Below are 17034 nucleotides of genomic sequence, written 5' to 3'. Positions count from 1 at the left end.
ATAGGTTTAAACCAGATTTTTTCAATTTTGGCACTATTCAAATTCTGCACCATAGTCAATTGTTCAACTATTGGACCATATTCATTGTGTGGTATGTCTTGTGCATTGTAGTATTTAGCAGCATCCCTCTCCTCAATGCACTAGATGCCAATAGCATCCCCAAGTCAACCATCAAAATGTCTTCAGACATTGCTAAATGTCCCCGTGGTGGGGGTCAAAATTACCCCTGGTTGAGAATCACTGGTTTAAATGGAGAAAAATTAATCCTCAGCACTAACATTTTTGGAAACAGAATTTTACCAGAAAATATAAACTTTAGTGTTTATGGTTCTAAGGAAAAAAAATAATGTCTTCTAAATAGTTACCAAATAGTTTCAGTAATGTCAAATTTTCAAGTATCCAACTGAAATTTGAGTGTTTTCATATACTTTAAAGTAATTAACACATGACTCCTCATGCAGTAGGTGATAAGCCAATATTTCAAGCAAGGAGTAACTTGAAAACTGAATAACAGCTATGTTAGACTTTGGATTAAGATGTCACCATCTGTTTGTGCCTTCAATACATCACCTGTGTTCAAAAGATGTATTGATGATAAATAAAATATAGAAAGAGAAAATAAAATCATAAGTCTAGGATCAAATACAAGATAAAAGTCTTTGTAGTTTCCAAAGATGGAAGAAATACCCCAAGCAGATAATGGAGCTGTACTCACAGATGTGTCCTCACAACTTGTTGGAATCCAGGTGCAGGATCACGAAAGAGTGGCTAGAAGGTGGAAGTGATAAGGGAGGTTTGGGCTTGTTTTACTGAGAGAAGTTAGCAGTTAGATTAGCCTCCTTCTGTTCAACAAAGGTTAAATAATAGCCATTGTGAAACTCTGCCTGGGGCTTCAGTTTATACAGTGAAAGAAATTTCCTCCCTTGCATTTTCAGATATTCCGTATGAGATTATTTTACGTCTTCCTAAAGTTTATTCTTTAGAAAAGCGCTTTCCATTTGAGGTGTCATAAATGGCTTACAGATGTGCATGAGATATTTATACCTTCAGCCCTTAGTGTAGGTGGTGGAGACCAGAACAGCTGAAGCTTCTGGGCTGATCTCTGGCCACGAGTGTCTTCCTTTACTTATGCCAGAACGCTACAAAAATATTACTTCATATGTCTGCTGTGATTTGAAAATGTTTGGGAGTCAAAGTATTAGTACTTTCCTTTATGAGGATATGGGATATGTATTAGCTTGCTAGGGCTAACACAAGAAGACACCACACAGTGGGTGACTTAACAGATATTTATTCTCACACAGTTCTAGAGGGTAGAAGTTCAAGATAAGGTATTAACAGGTTTCGTTTCTTCTGAGGTCTCTCTCCTTGGCTTGCAAATAGCTGCCTTTTTTCTGAGTCCTCACACTTTCTGTGAGTGCATACCCTGATATCCCTTTTTGGGTCCAGATTTCAACTTCTTATAAGGACATTAGTCAGATTGGATTAAGGCCCACCCTAATAGCCTCATTTTAACTTATTCAATGCTTTAAAAGCCCTGTCCCCAAATATAGTCACATTCTAAGGTACTGGGGGCTGAGCTTTAATATACAAATTTTGGTGGAACACAATTCAGCTCCAACAGGGTCTATTGTAGGTAAATTCTTAGCCTTTACATAAAAATATCTTCATTTCACCCTCAGTACTAAGCGATAATTCAGATAAATATAAAATCGTCAGCCAGCGTTTCAGCCTTCACTAGTAATGGACTGAGAAATTTGGATGAACCCTTGCACATGTTACAATTAAAAAAAGAAAAACAGGAAGAAGAAAAGCTTGTACATAAAAGCATCGTGGTGCTAGTCAGGCTGTAGAGATTAATGGGGCCAAGACCTAGGAGAAGAAGGAACTCTAGAAAGGCGAGCCTGAGTTTCTCCTGCCAGCATTTGGCTATTCTAAAAGAAGCAGTTGAGATGTGAAGAAGCTGCGCTGTGATTTCACAGGCTTATAAATGGGACAACAATCAAAATAAAAAGCCCAGCAAACAGGGAAGTGTCTAATAAAGCCTCTCCTTAGGTTTTGGTTAGAAAACCCCAGAAGTAACTGAAATTTGACCTATGAAGGTACAGAAACTGAGGTTTAAATAATTTCACTCTCTGATTAGTGGAAAGTGGGTAGTATTCTGTCATTGTCAATGCCACTAGGTGCCCCTTCTGCCCCTGAATGAGGAAACACAAATTTTGTTTGAAGATACCATAATTGCAGACTTCAAATTATCATTCATTTATATATATATGGTATCCAGCATTAATTTGTAAATGGCTATGCATTTGCATATATAAAACAATGTGACAAAATCCATGAGAAATAAAAAGTAATGGAACAAACCCCACGGGCTTCCAACTATTAATAATAGAGTTATTGGACATAGATTTTAAACTACTTGTTGTTATTCTGTTCATGAAAATAAAAAAATTGAAAATTTAAGCTAAGAACTGAAAATAGTAAATGATTCTATGGAATTTCTGAAAATGAAAATAGAATGACTGAATGAAGAATTTCATAAATATATTTACTAGCAAATTCCACATGATAAAAGAAATAGTGAACGGGGACAGTCAGAGAAAATATGTGAAACAAGCACAGAGGAAAAAATTAAAATGTGAAATACTGAAAGAACTTAAGGATCAAACAGATGTATAGGCATTCCCAAGGAGAAAAGAAAGAATATGAAGATAAAGCAATGTTTGAATAAATAATGGCTGGTAATTATCCAAAACTGATGAAAAAAATATCAAGCATCTCATTGTAGAATTCTCAGGCAAGGTAAATGTAAACAAAACTAAAACCAATTACCTAATAGTAAAACTACAGAAAATCAAAGACAAAGATAAAATCTTGTGTACAGCCAGAAAGAGAAGACAAATCACCTTCAAAGGAACATCATGCTAGAAAGAATCCTCACTAATACAGAGCAACATCATACTAAATGGGAGCATGTTGAAAGCATTCACTCTGAGTTTGGTAAGGCAACATCATTGTAATAGAAATTATCATCAAAGAAATTACAGAAGAAAATATAATATTTAGGTTTTTTAAATTAAATTCTTGAGAGCAAGACCCAAATAATAGTCATTAGCAGTACTTGAGAAGTTTTTTATATTCCTAGTAAGAATAATTAGCAAAATCTCAAATTGTTTATATCCAGTTTTGATGCTACACAATTCAAAAAATGATAATGTTAAAGTAGTAGACTTTTAAAACCAATCATTTGTGGGGAGAATGAAGATAGGTAATCTTTTTTGGTAAGCACACAAAAAAAGTTTATAAATAAATAAAACTCCAGCAGCAAAGTATTTATTTTCCTGAGAGAATTAACAGATAAAGTTACATGAGCGGGGGTTTACACTATTATTGGTATTGGAAGAGAGAGGAAAGGCTATTGATACTAGGTTTTAATTTTTCTTAAAATCTGATATTTTTAAATTTTATATGCCAAAGATAAATTAAGAATATAATTTTAATGAGAAGGCACGTTTATTTTGGAGGCATATGGGATATGAAAGCATTTGTTTTATGTGACTCTCCTTTATCTATTTTTGATGAAAGCCTACTTAGATGTTCAAACTTGAATCAAGTTCAAGATGATAACTCTTAGGCATTAGAAAAACTATGACAAATTTGTTTAATACATTTTAAGAAATATTTAAATCAAAAACATCTAAATATTAAAACATATAAGACATCCATTCCAAAGAATTCCATGTATCAGGGAAGAAGAGGTTATGAAAATGTGTGCAGCCCTACCAGCCCCTTTCATGCGTTCATTTCCCCATCCCCATTGGAATCGCAGTGTGAGCTGATAATCTTCTTACGCTGGTCCTTCTTTCAAGATTTTATAGGGGAGTCTGGGACCAAAGAAGTTTCTTCATAGAACAGCAACAAAAGGGTTCTTGAGACCTCTTTAATGGATTTGTCTGTTTCTCTTTATCTAAAATCACTTGGAGAGACACAGACAATGGCCTAACGTGGAAACCTGACCTCATATGCCAAAAAATAACTCCACATATGAGAAGTACAAACTCCATAAATGAAAACAGACAAGATGGACATCATATATGATACAAAATTTCAGAAAAAATAGTCAAGAACTTTTAATAAAGATAATAAATATTCTAAATTATCAGAGGGAAGATATAATAATATACTCATGCTATATTATAATATAATATGAATATGTGAAGCCAAGACCCTATCCAGAATAATTAACGTAAAGGAGTCTGGGAAGTCTGCCAGTTTTACTGCACTGCAAGGCAGTCCAGAGAAGACAGGAAATAGATATCGAATGAGATCATTTGTAGTGTTTATTACAAATAAAAATATTGGTTGAAGAGTGTATAAATAACTTGCAGTATAACCATATGCTACGGTCATATATAGTATGGAAATAAATTATGCCTTCTCACATCAAATGGATGAATCTTGGTAACAGAATGATGAGAGAAAAAAAGCAAGTTAGACGATTCAGTAAGATTCTATTTCTGTAAAGTTCAAAATCATGCGAAACCAAACAACATTCTGTTTAGGGAAACAACCGTATGTGGTAAAAGTTTCAAAAAAAAATCAGTTGAATCCGAGGCCCGGTGAGTGTTTTCCTCAGTGGGTAGAGAAAGAGAATGGGCTCTGGAATGGGCCTTCAGAGGCCTCAAAGTTTGGGGTAATTTTTTTTTCTTTTCCAAGGTAGACAGTGATTAAATGGGTGTTTGTTTTGTTACTAGTCTCTTTGACTCAAATATTATAAATGTTATTTTGTATATGTTCAATTTTCATTAAAAATAATTTTGAAAAAGAAAAGCCAAAGAAAAAATTAAGGGTAATCCTAAGTATAATAGAAGAAAATCAGTATGTAGATTTTTTTAAATCACCAAAAAAAGGGGAAGCTCAAAGAAAACATTCAATCCAGCAAATTCAATAAAATGAATTTGAAAAACGAGTACATGAATAAGATCTCAGCAAGTGGAAAGGGAACTCATGCATTTGGGAAAGGGAACAGCTACCTAGGGAATGGCAAGAAAACTGGTGGCTTCACTCCAGGGTGCGAGGGAGCCGAAGATGTGACATAAACCTAAAACATAGTTGACAGCCCAAAGGGATTTCAATGCCCAGTTAATGAGTTGGTGAAGTTTGTGTTTATTTTATGTGTTAGAAGCATTGGGAGTCTGTTACAGATTTTAAAAGAAATAGTATATCCTCAATACATTATGTTTGAAAGCTAAATTGGTTGCCTTGTGGAGAATGAATTGCAAAGAGCAGACAAGAAATAGGGAAAAGAGTAAGGGTCTTGAAATCATCTTATCAAAACTTAACTGTCACTTTTGGCATTTAATGCAAGTATTGATTTCTGGTGTTTATGCTTAGACCTTGTATGAATTATAACTTTGACTCAAATGATACAAAAAGCAATTTATGTAACCAAAACGTTTGTACCTCCGTAATCTTCTGAAATTAAAAAAAAAATGGTTTCCATTGTAAAGAAAAAAAAGGAAAATGCATTTCTGCTGTGTGACTTGCCACATGCCTTTGCTTTATGCCTAGAGGCATTTCTTCTGCATTTCAAATGTTTGTAGTGAATAATGTTTACTCTAGTGAACAAACATTATTGGTTTCTTTCCCCAGAAAGCATAGAGGAAAAAAATGCTAAGATGAATAAACAAAACTAGATAAGGAAAAATAATAGAGAGAAAGAGAGCGGGAGAGAGCTACCAAGGAGGAGAGGGTAGGAAGAGCAGTGGGCTGGGAACCAGAAAGCCCAGCTAAAGAGAAGCTGGCTGGCCTTACACAAAGTTCTTAATCTTTCTCTACTTCAGTTTCCTCATCTGAAAAAGAGGAGTTCAGCTAGATGACCCAAGGTCCCTCCAGATACATAAATGTGTGGTGTGATTCTATTACATTTTGTGATTCCATTACAGAGGTTACAAAGTCATTCTTAGCTTTCTTTGTGTTGGAGATACTGAAGCAAGATTCAAAGATGCTGAAAACACGTTACACAACTGTGTGTGTGTGTATGTGTGTGTGCATGTGTAGATATAGAGAGAGCTAGGAGTTTCAACTGTAGTTTCAGAATTTTATATTTTTTTCCAGGGGCTTAATTTGGATTCAGGAACAAAATAAGAATATTAATCACAGCAAATTGCTATAACGTTATTTTGCTGATAGAGAGCACGAAAAGGAATTCAGTGACCTGCCCAGCACTGCCCATCATCACATGTTGTTTACAAGACAAGAATTTAATGATCTTTTTTCCCTTTGCTGTTTAAAATGATGGTATTTTTCATAATATATGCAGGGCTTTTAATTCCATAAAAACTTGCCTGTTTAAAGTACCCAAACCCTTGATCCCTAATAACACTTGCAAAAAGAATAATTGTTTTAAAAAGCAGCAGAGCAATTAGATTCAACTGTTAAAAAATTCAAATCTATCAAAAAAATATCATTAATAAACTAACAATGGAATTATTACTGTAGTAATTGCAATTATAAAGGCTAGGGAAATAAGAAAGCTATTCATGGGAAGCCAGTATCTATTATATTAACATTTTTGTCTTTTCATTTCAATTATGAAGCGGAAAATATATTCACTTTCTATTCTAACATGTTTTTTAATATATATTTTATGTTCCCTTACTACAGTTCTCTATTCTAGTGTCTTGCTAATAAAATTAAATAACTAAAAAAAATTGCTAATAAAGTAAATAAGCGTGATTTAAAATAATATTTTAGAGAGCTTATTTGCATCAAAATTTTGCATCAGAAAAATGTAGGTGCATGATTATAATTAATCCTTAAACTAATGACAAAGAATCTTTCTTTAACCAAACTCTAGCCAGTCTCCTCTGAACTCTTTCTTGACTAAGTCCCCATCTTGGCCCACAAAGATTTGAAAAAAACTAACCTAGTTTCTAGCAGTGCAAGGCCAGCCACATCCTTAGGATGACCCTAGCCCCACTTAAAGTGCCTGCCAGAGAAAACTCAAATCTACCAAAACAATTTATGGTATTTCCAGCCAGTACCTGAAAACTGGGCCCCCATTTCCCAGCTTCTGTTAGAGGAAAGGAGACTAACTTCGATAAGAGCCAGCTAGCAAACTGGAATAGGTTTCATGTGGACTAACCTCTCTTCCTGTATTTTGTAATCTTTCAGTTTCCTGACTCAATATTAAGTTCCTGCCTAACCCCTTTCCTATTCCCTCATCCTCCCTTTAAATTGCCCAATCACCTGTGTACAAATTCAAGTTGAGACTCTTCCCTTTTGCAATACTATATTACTGGTTGAAATATATCTTTACCACTTTAGTGTCTGGTTTTGTTTATCTTTGACACAAATAATTCTCGTTTATTGGTGAAGAATTTAAGCCAGAAATGTATTATAATTTAGCAAGGTGACAAAATTAGTAAGTGGTAAAGTCAAAATTTTAATCAAGGCCTGTTTATTAATCACTACATTATCTTGATTCTTATTTGAACAAATATGTTTAAGTTTTCTGAAAAATAGAGAATAAATCCTATCTTGAAGCCTAGTTGGTGTTATGATACCTAAAATATGAGATACAAGTTTTTGAAAACCCGTGTGCCATTATAATTCACAGTTGAAGAATCATCTTCTGTTAAAAATTGCATTAGGAAAATTGACTTCATAAAGAAAACTATGAAAGCCTAAAAATATATCTATGTAAACTAAAGATAAAAAACACAATACATTAAATAAAAATGATACTGACGTGATTTACCTCTTGGATTATTAATGGAATTGATAATTATAAGGAAATTTTTTTTCTATAGAGTTTCAACTGTATGTTTATAAATTCCTTCAGCAGAAGTTACAAGTGGAAACAGTATAGCTTAAAAATCAGAGAGATGAAAGTTCTAACCAATGCATTTATTGGTCATGTGACTTTGGGCAAGTTACTTAATTCTCTGAGTGTCAGTTTCTTCAGCTACATACTAAAGACAACACTGGGGTGGACAGATGCTAAGATAGCCTCAAAGATTTCCAGACCTTTACATACATGTTCTATATGATCCCCCTTTTTTAACTGTGAGTGAGACCTATAAATATGATGGAACATAATTCCTATGATTAGGTTCCATTATATGGTAAAGGGGATGATATTTTACAGATGTAATTAAGTCAGTTGAATTTGACTTAATTGTAAGGGATATTATTCTGAGTAAGCTGGTAAGCTCTTAAAAGATCCTCTGACAAGATAGCAACTTACTTCTTCAAGGCTGCCACGGCTTATCTCTTTGAGGACTTCTGTCTCTGGACCAGCAACAATGATTACCATAGCAATGACTTTTTCTCAATGCTGTGCAAGCTTGGGTTACTTTCGATCAATGCTTGTCTTCCACTAAGGCTTGGAACAAATTCCATAAAAGAGACTCTAGAATGAACACAGACTCGGCTCAAGTTAATGGTCTCCCTCCTTCCACTCCCAACGTTAGAATCAGGAATCTTTCTCTCTTCCAATATCTGTTATTTTCATCTGTTTCCCTAAGTTGATTGTCAGTGAAGATCCTTAAGTAAATAAGCTCAAGTGACTATTTTTAAGAACATCAATAAAAGAGGACTTTAATACTCCCCCTATGCATTTCTTGCATTGCTTTTAGTCTTCTTGTTTCTATAGTTTGAAAAAATATTTTTAAAACCCCCCCAAATACAAAGATGAAATAGCTAGAAATAAAGAGAAAAAGAATCTTCAGAAGATAGGCAGTTCGATGACAGCCACTGAGAGAAAAGAAAGAAAGTTGAATGTTGGAACTAAACACAGGGCTTCACGTGAGATGTGAGCAGAGGTCTGCGGTCAGCCAACAGAAGTGCCCGTGGGCATTCCCCTTCAACTCCCTGTCCTCCTCCTCAACACTCTTTTCAGACCAAAGTCCCTGCATTCTGTGCCTAGTACCTTAATTCTCTCCTTCTGTTCTGTTTAAACAAAAGACATGTATCTGTATAAACCCTGAAACCATACTTACGATGAAGAGAATGTAATATTGCAACCTCAGGTGAGATTGTCTTTTAACATCACCTTCTGGAACATATGTTCAGGGAACAAGGTTAACACACACACCCACACCCACACAACACAGAATGGAAAGTTTACCTGCGTTTTCTCCCCTCTACAAAAATTCTGTTTGCCCTAGGTAATTTGAAAAACATTAAGAAAGTGAAGGAAAGAGACTCTGCCAGGCAAATTTAATTGAAAAAATCACAACATGCTAGAGCCAAAAAGAAGCTTAGCATTTTAAGTACATTGCATTAACGCCCTCAAGGGGCTTATCCACATTCCCTGCCATATGTTGTAGCAGTTCTTCCTCCCTTGAAAGAGACACAGATATTCACTATCCACACCCCTTGCTTTTGGGTTTACCAGATGATCCGATTTGGTTAATTGTTAACAGAAGTGACATGATCAGAGGCCTAAATGTTTGTGCTATTATGCCTGTTCTCTTTTACATCTGCCACAGCATGAGAAGAATACGCCTGGGCTAGCCCAGGAGGAGAATTAGAGACACAGGAAGCAGAGCTGTGCACAGAAGTGCCCAGCCTGTATCAGCTGACCTGTAGATTTGTGGGCGATTTCAGTATGTAACTGAAATCGTGCAGTTGATGGTTACACATCTTTGTGACCATAAATTAACTGGCACTGAGTCTAACAACTTCAACTCCTTCAACTTATAGAGGAGAGAATTGTACCCCAAAAGTGGAACAAACGCACAGTAGTGGCAGAGCTGAAAGTTAGGCCCTGAAACAGAACTGTGAGCATCTGAGTTTTACTCTAGGCTCACATATTCACTGGCCACATGGGCCCGGGAAAGTCAGTTAGTTTTTCTGAATGTCAGTGTTTCCTTTTTAAGTAGCAGTAATATATACAGTACCCTGTATAAACAATAACTGTGTGGCCTAAATAAGATAATCAATGTGAAAACACTTTGTGAAAACGGAAGAAAGAAGCTAACCTGTGGTGAGTGTTTACTATATGCGGAGCACATAATTAAGCCTTTATTTACATGATGCTATTTTATCTCCCTTAATCCTATTAATATATGCTTATTAGTAAGGTAGCTGCTCATTCATTTGTTCAATAACAGTGGATTATTATGTGCTTATTTAGAGCCAGACTCTGTGTACATTTAACAGATGAGCAAATTGAGGCTAAAGGGAACTTAAATAACTTACCCAAGTAATTTAACCCCATAGCATTTGGCATGATTTTATTAATCAGTGGATAGCCTACTGATCGTAGCTCAGGAAAACTGTTAACTGCGGCTGAAGAAATAAATTTTTGTTATTGGTTACCTAGAAACACGTTACAAAGTTATTCAAATTAGAATGTCTGTTTTTACAGAATGTGAGAATTGATTAGAATTGGTTTTGCCATCTAAAGTGTTGCGATATATACACCATGCAACCTGCCATTAACAGTCCCCCTTGTCTCTAATCACAGCTCCATTCCACCTGCTCTGGAGGGTGACTACCCCTCCCTATGAGATGCTTCCAAAGGCACAGGTTTCAAATGTGCCACATGACCTATATTTTTATTCAAACCACATCAAGCATAACTTCCAGGCTCATTATAAATAAACATATTTAGATTTAACTTCTTTGGATGAGGACTGCCAATTTTTTTTTTTTTTTTTTTGATGTATTCCCTAAGACCTTTCAAAATGAAATGCATCAGGATATGTACCTGCAAATTTGGGGAAAAACCATGATAAGAGGAAAATCAATATTTATTTATATCAATAATTACTATTTCAAGAAACATAAGGTCAGTACCCTAAATTACTGGGAATGTTTATCAGCAATACAGAATCTTGCCTTGAGTGAGACTTAAGAGAAAGCCACAACAAGACTGAAAATTTTATGAAAGCATATGAACTCACTGATCTTTTTTCTGCTTTCGGAGTATTAAGTTGTAACTCCTGCCCTGGTTTCCTAATTGCATGTTGGTTTTACATATGAGAAGAACTTTTTCTAACATGAAATCTCATGCAATTTCTTAGGGTCTTCAGGCATTTTTGTTAATCCAGATTAAAGTAAATCGTTCTGAATTTAAGACGATTAAAATACACTTTTATTCCACCTCAAAATCTCTTTCCTAATAAAACATATTTGACATAGATTCTATTAGCATGTCTTAGAACTTCACAATATTCCAAAGAAAATGAGGAATGACATTGGAGGGAGAGAGTGAAACCCTGACAGAATCCAAGATGACTTTCCTCTCAGCTCAGTTCCATTCTGATTATTTTCCTTATACTGAGTCACGACTTTCAGGACACAGATGAAGGGGCAGGTAGTGAGGGCTTCCTCTTCAATGAAACTTTGCAGATCCAGATCACTCTATTTTTGAATAGAAAACTTCAATACGTAATTCTGAACACAAATGGGCTATGGACAAGAACTTTGCAAACATTTCCTATTATTTCCTTTGTTGAAATATTTATAATTCATATTTTGGAAAGAAGCATGCATTTGGAAAGAATCTCTTAGAGAAAGTAGTAGAGATAGTTAACTGGCTTAATAATAAGTAACTAGTTTAATAGTAAATATATATGTATATGTAAAGTAGCAAGGTAATATTCCATTTCACTAAGGGAATAATAAAGGTCTCCTTCAATGAGCAAAATATACAGTATTTTCAGTACGAAAATATTAACATGTGCTGTGGAAGACAACAGTGGCTTTGTGATAGTATCCTAACTATATGCTGCATAGGAGGAACCCAAGGAAGTGCTCACTTATCCCCGTCTGCATTTCAAACAATGCTTAAAAGTGTCAAATTTAAATAACAATTTACATTCACAAATATAAAAGTGCTTTTGGGAAAAAAAATTCAAATGGAAGTCATCTGTGGGTAGTAAAGTGAGTTTTGTATTCCTCGTTTTAATCCCTAGCCAGATCAATTTCCCTTTTATGTGTGGTTAAGGAAGAGAAATGGGAAAAGCATAGGCTTCCACGGATTTTGAACGGGCTTCTGTCGAAAGATACTAATGGGGGTTATCTACACCAAAACCCCTTCTCCCACAGGCAAAGTGTTTACATCCATATGTATATGATGGCATGATTTTTGAAATAACAGCAGTTCTCTTAGTTTTTTTATATGACTTGGCATTTCTCCCATTCAAATACCTAAACTATGGGATGTTTATTGCTTTAGGGTAATGATTTTTCCAGGAGGGTAAAGAAAAGCAATTTGAAAATGTAAAGATAAAATGGAGCCTGAATCAGAGCTAGAAATAGATTTGGAATACCGGAAGCAAAGCTTCCTAAGTCTCTGCCCTTCACCATGATAACAAAAGATTTTATTGTTGGGGGTGGGGGTGTGTAGGTTGGAGAAGGGCAGCAAAGAGTCAAAGTGAAATGGAAATAAAGAATAAGTAGAACCTAAGATTTCCTGAGAAAGGTAGGTCTTGGGCTCTGGCCTGCTAAAGCTGAATAATTGATAGGCACTTGAAAGCCCAGATTGTTTAGGGATGAAGATGGGCTCACCTGGAGATCAGCAGGTCTATATCTAATTACGTGGTAAAGGCAAGCAGGGAAAGAGCAAGGGTTTTAAGAACCCACTCTCTTAATGCCATCACGAGACTGAGACCCACTTATGTGAAACCGCAGTCTCAGCTGTCAGCCTAAGCGGCTCTGGAAGCAGTTCTCAGCCAGGGAGAGCACAGCTAGTAAAACGGAGGGAAAGGGATCCATTTGCAGCTTCTATTAAGCTTCTTAGCAACTGGTCTGCAATTGACAGAGTCCCTCATTGGTGTAGGTGTAGAAGGATAATTTAAAGAGAATGGAAAAGTAGGCATAAATATTCACACATTGAGGGGGAAATTTACATTTTAAAGTGATTGGTAAAGCAACAAGCACTAGGCAGGTCTGTATTATGCCTCCCTCGTGGTGATGTGGAGGCGCAAATGTGCCTGACAACCAGGAATGAATGCACTGGTTCTGCTTATGCGAATTCTGGGCAAGAGCATGGAGTTCACCGCCCCCGAGAATATGCTGAATAAGCATGGTCGGTTGCCTCTCATAAAGCACAGCTGTGTGACATGACTTGTAGAAAATGATAAAAGTTTGGGGAACTAAAAGGGAACAACTTTTTATTTTTCAGTCTGTGCTTTGCAAACAGTGCTTTTATATTTAAAACAATTAAAATGACTAAGTGCATTTTAAATGGTACCAGTAAAACAGCTGTGGTTCTCTGTACATATCAGACAACCTGCCTTCTCTTTATTATAGAACAAAGTAGGCCAGCATATCTAATAAATGGGCAAAGAATTTGACAGCTAAGAACTGTCTTACCTTAGAAGTGGCATTTGAAACACACACTTTAAGAGCAGTGTGCCTACAGATTGATGTTACAAAGAAACTGGGTACAGTGAAGTGTCAAAGAAAAATTGCACCAATGGAGTTAAAAAAGCAAGAAAGATGTTATTCAAGATTCTTGGAATAAGAGAGGAGAATTTGAACCACACTTTGTTAAAACAAAAGGCAGGAGAGATTTTAAGTACGATAGTGAGCTAGTAGAAAGTACTGGAGAACTTTAGGGTCACAGGGGGCTTGGTCCATGTGATTAGGGCATCTGTGTTTGCTAGTCCGTGCTTGTGGAAGTTAGGCTCCTACGCTCCCTCAGAGACTGGAAGATGGGGGCCCTGTGTTTCTTGTTGATTACTTTATAAAGAGATAGTTCCTAGGACCTTGAGAAAAACAATCCTTTAGCAGAAGATTTATATCTCAAGGGGGCAGAGAAGGAATTTATAAGTTTTCTAAAGTAAATGCTCTAAGAAAAGGGATATAAGGGGCTTACACTCAGAAGAAACCTGTCTAGAGTTTAGTCAAGCTGAAAGGAATGTTAACGCTGCCTTGGTCAGAAGGTAGAGTTGGGTGTGGGAAGGATTTGGAGACATGTTCTCCTTCCTAGCAGAAGGGCAGAGCCATGAGCAAATGGGAACTCAGGACTTGCAGTATCCTATTCTGTTACTTGGGAATAGAAGAAAGAGGTGTTGGTCTCCATTTCTATCTGGGCTTTTTCTTAGCACCAGTGTGCTGGTAAAGGTTTAACAACTCTTGTCTTCAGGAAAAATCAAAGGCTTATTTTGTAATGTTTACTAATTTCCATGGTGTAAATACTTTTACTGCAGCTTAATCTAGCAACTTGATTACGTTAGAATGTGAATTTGGGAAGAGATGTTCACAATTGGCTCTGCCAAGGTAGAATCAGCCAGTTCAAGCATACCTCTGCTATTTAGCTGTACATACTAGCAAAAAAAAAAAAAAAAGAAAAAGAAAAAAAGAAAGAAATAGACATCTAGAAATAAAAATAATATATACTAGGAATTCAGCCTCTAATTAGTGAGACTGCAGACAAGTTCACAAAGAGAAATTTAAGGTACAAATAGCTTAGTTATAACGTAAACTTATTGACTTGTAACCCCTTACAAGTTGCAGCTGCCTTAGTACCCACTGCTGAGATCAGATGAAGAACCTGAGGCTCTCAGCTTCACATGACTAGTAAATCGCCAAGCTGGGAGTGGACCTGGTTCCCTAACCCTATCTCCTCTCTTTGTGCTCTGCAGAGTCCAATCCATGTGTTGAAACACCCACCTGCTCATCTACAAACGACATTCACAAACCCTTTTCACAAGGCCCACACCCTTAAGAATGAATGCCTTTATGATTTTACTTGAGAGCTCACAATTCCTACAGGTTGATTCTTTAAGGATAAGCATTTGACTCAGGTAGTTGAAAATTATGTGAACACTTGTCTGTCGAGAGCATCATTATTGCACTAGCAGCCCTTGAACACTAGTGGAAGACGTTCTGATATTACCCCATGGGTCAAGAAAGGAATACATTTTTTAATTTGGAAGGCGAAAGGTATAGGGAATTATAACAGAGTGATGCCCTGGCATGATAAACAGTAAAGCACTGAAGTGGGGAGGGCAAAAACAGAGGTCTCTAGAGACAATAATCAGCAGACTCAATCATCTTTGTATTGTTAGTTTTCCGCATGTTGCTGAACTCGTGGCAGGTGCTTGATACTGGTTTGAAGGAAGGAGAGAGAATTGGAAGAGAGCATGGATAGAAGAAAGGATGGGAAGACAGTAGGATGGAAGTGAAGGAGAAAGGTCAAGATGGAGGGAGGGGTACCTGGTGGGATACACTCTTAAATGGTCTGAAAGAAGGATGAAAAAACTGTCACAGGAGGAAAATGTGGCCTTACTTTGGCATTAAACTAAGTGCTGGCTTCTACAGGCCCCCTCAAATTAAGTAAGTTTTATTTATAATATTCACCTTGCCAAAACATCAAATTCTCCTCGTCATGCTCTTTATAGGGAATACTTGTTAATTAGTACACTGGGCAAAGTGGGGCCTAATGCCGTCCTAATGTCATGTCTTTATATCTTACATTTGACAATAATTACAATGAAAGGGGTATATGTTTGTATTTTAAATTGAATATACATTGGATGTATGTTTTTTACTATGGAAAATAAGAAAGATTGTTTTACTTATAAGGAGTCAAATAAAAGTAATAGAAAGTGCTCCTTTTTCATTCAATAAAGTCAATGAACTGCCCACCTAGAGGGTGAAGTTTTCATTGGTAACACTGTTGTAGATTAATTGTAGCTTTTCTGATGCAACCATTGATATAAGTATTTTTTTCTGATTTTTAATAAAGTACTGTTCCATGGGGGATATTATAATGTTCTCATGTGGTTATCTGTAGAGTTGTTTATTTTTTCCCATTAACATAATTTTCTTTTGTTATTCAGACAATAAAACCTCTGAAATATACTTAGATAATGGTGTAGACTTAGGATTATTAATGGATTTTGTGATAGTTTTTTTAAAACTAATTATCAAGTATTAAATATTTATCTGCTAATAAGTATTCATTGAGCAGAAAATGGTATTTATGTTATGAACACTTTCATTACAAGAAAAATGTAAGGCCTTCAAAATTCTCTGCACAAGTTAATGCTGTTAGTTGATAACTTTTCCAAGACATTCAGTAAACAAACCACATTCTGCTACAACTATAATCATCAGGGTCAGGTCAGTTGCTCATCAAATTAAAGAGATTTATTTGCAGAAGCAGAATCTGATTGTGATTTTTAAGGTACACACTATCATTTGTTCCTTAGTTTAAAATCAGTAAAACTTTTTAAAATGTGTTTTTGTTCTTTTTCTTTATCTCTTGTTATCCATTCAGAAGAAAAATGATTATAGTCAGGAGGCACTAAGCACCTCAGGAAAGCAGAATCTTTTGACAGAATGTGCTCCTGCCAGATAAGGGAAAATGATGGGCTAAAGTCATTTTAGGGTGAAGTTTCCAAAATCAACCAGAGAAAGACACCCTGGATCTACTGAATAAGCTGCTCTGAAGATAAGGCCGGCCTGAGCCTCAGAGAAATAAGACCTGGTAGAAGCAGGCAATAGGCAAGAGGATTTAAAGAACTTATCCACTTCTACCTTATGAACTCTGAATCCACTGAAAAGACAGTAAAAAGGTTTTATTAAACCTACATTTAACTTAATGACATTTCTAGGATTTTTGCTGCTTACAGGGAGAAACCATGATTAAACATCCGTATACATTGGGGGAGATAGTCAGCAGGGTACCCATCAATCAGAAAGGACACTGGTGACACTGATTCAGGGTCCCAGAGGATCCCTGCTGTACCCGGCATTAACCCTTTAGGTTCTGAATTGTGGAGACCTAGGAGATCCCTGGTAGCAGGTGTCTTAGTCCATTTAGGCTGTTATCACAAAGTACCACAGTCTGGGTGTCTCATAAACAACAGGGCTTTATTTCTCACAGTTATGGAGAATAGGAAGTCCAACTTCAAGGCTTGGGCAGATCCAGCGTCTGATGAAAGCCCACATCCTGCTTTGTAGAAGGTGCCTTCTCTGTGTTTCCTCACATGGTAGAAGATGCAAAGCAACTCTCTGGGGCGTCTTGTATTAGGGCATTAATCCCATTCATGAGGGCTCTAC

This window comes from Eulemur rufifrons, chromosome 17 (assembly GCF_041146395.1).
Source record: "Eulemur rufifrons isolate Redbay chromosome 17, OSU_ERuf_1, whole genome shotgun sequence".
Lineage (NCBI taxonomy): Eukaryota > Metazoa > Chordata > Mammalia > Primates > Lemuridae > Eulemur > Eulemur rufifrons.
This window is presented reverse-complemented; position numbering follows the sequence as displayed.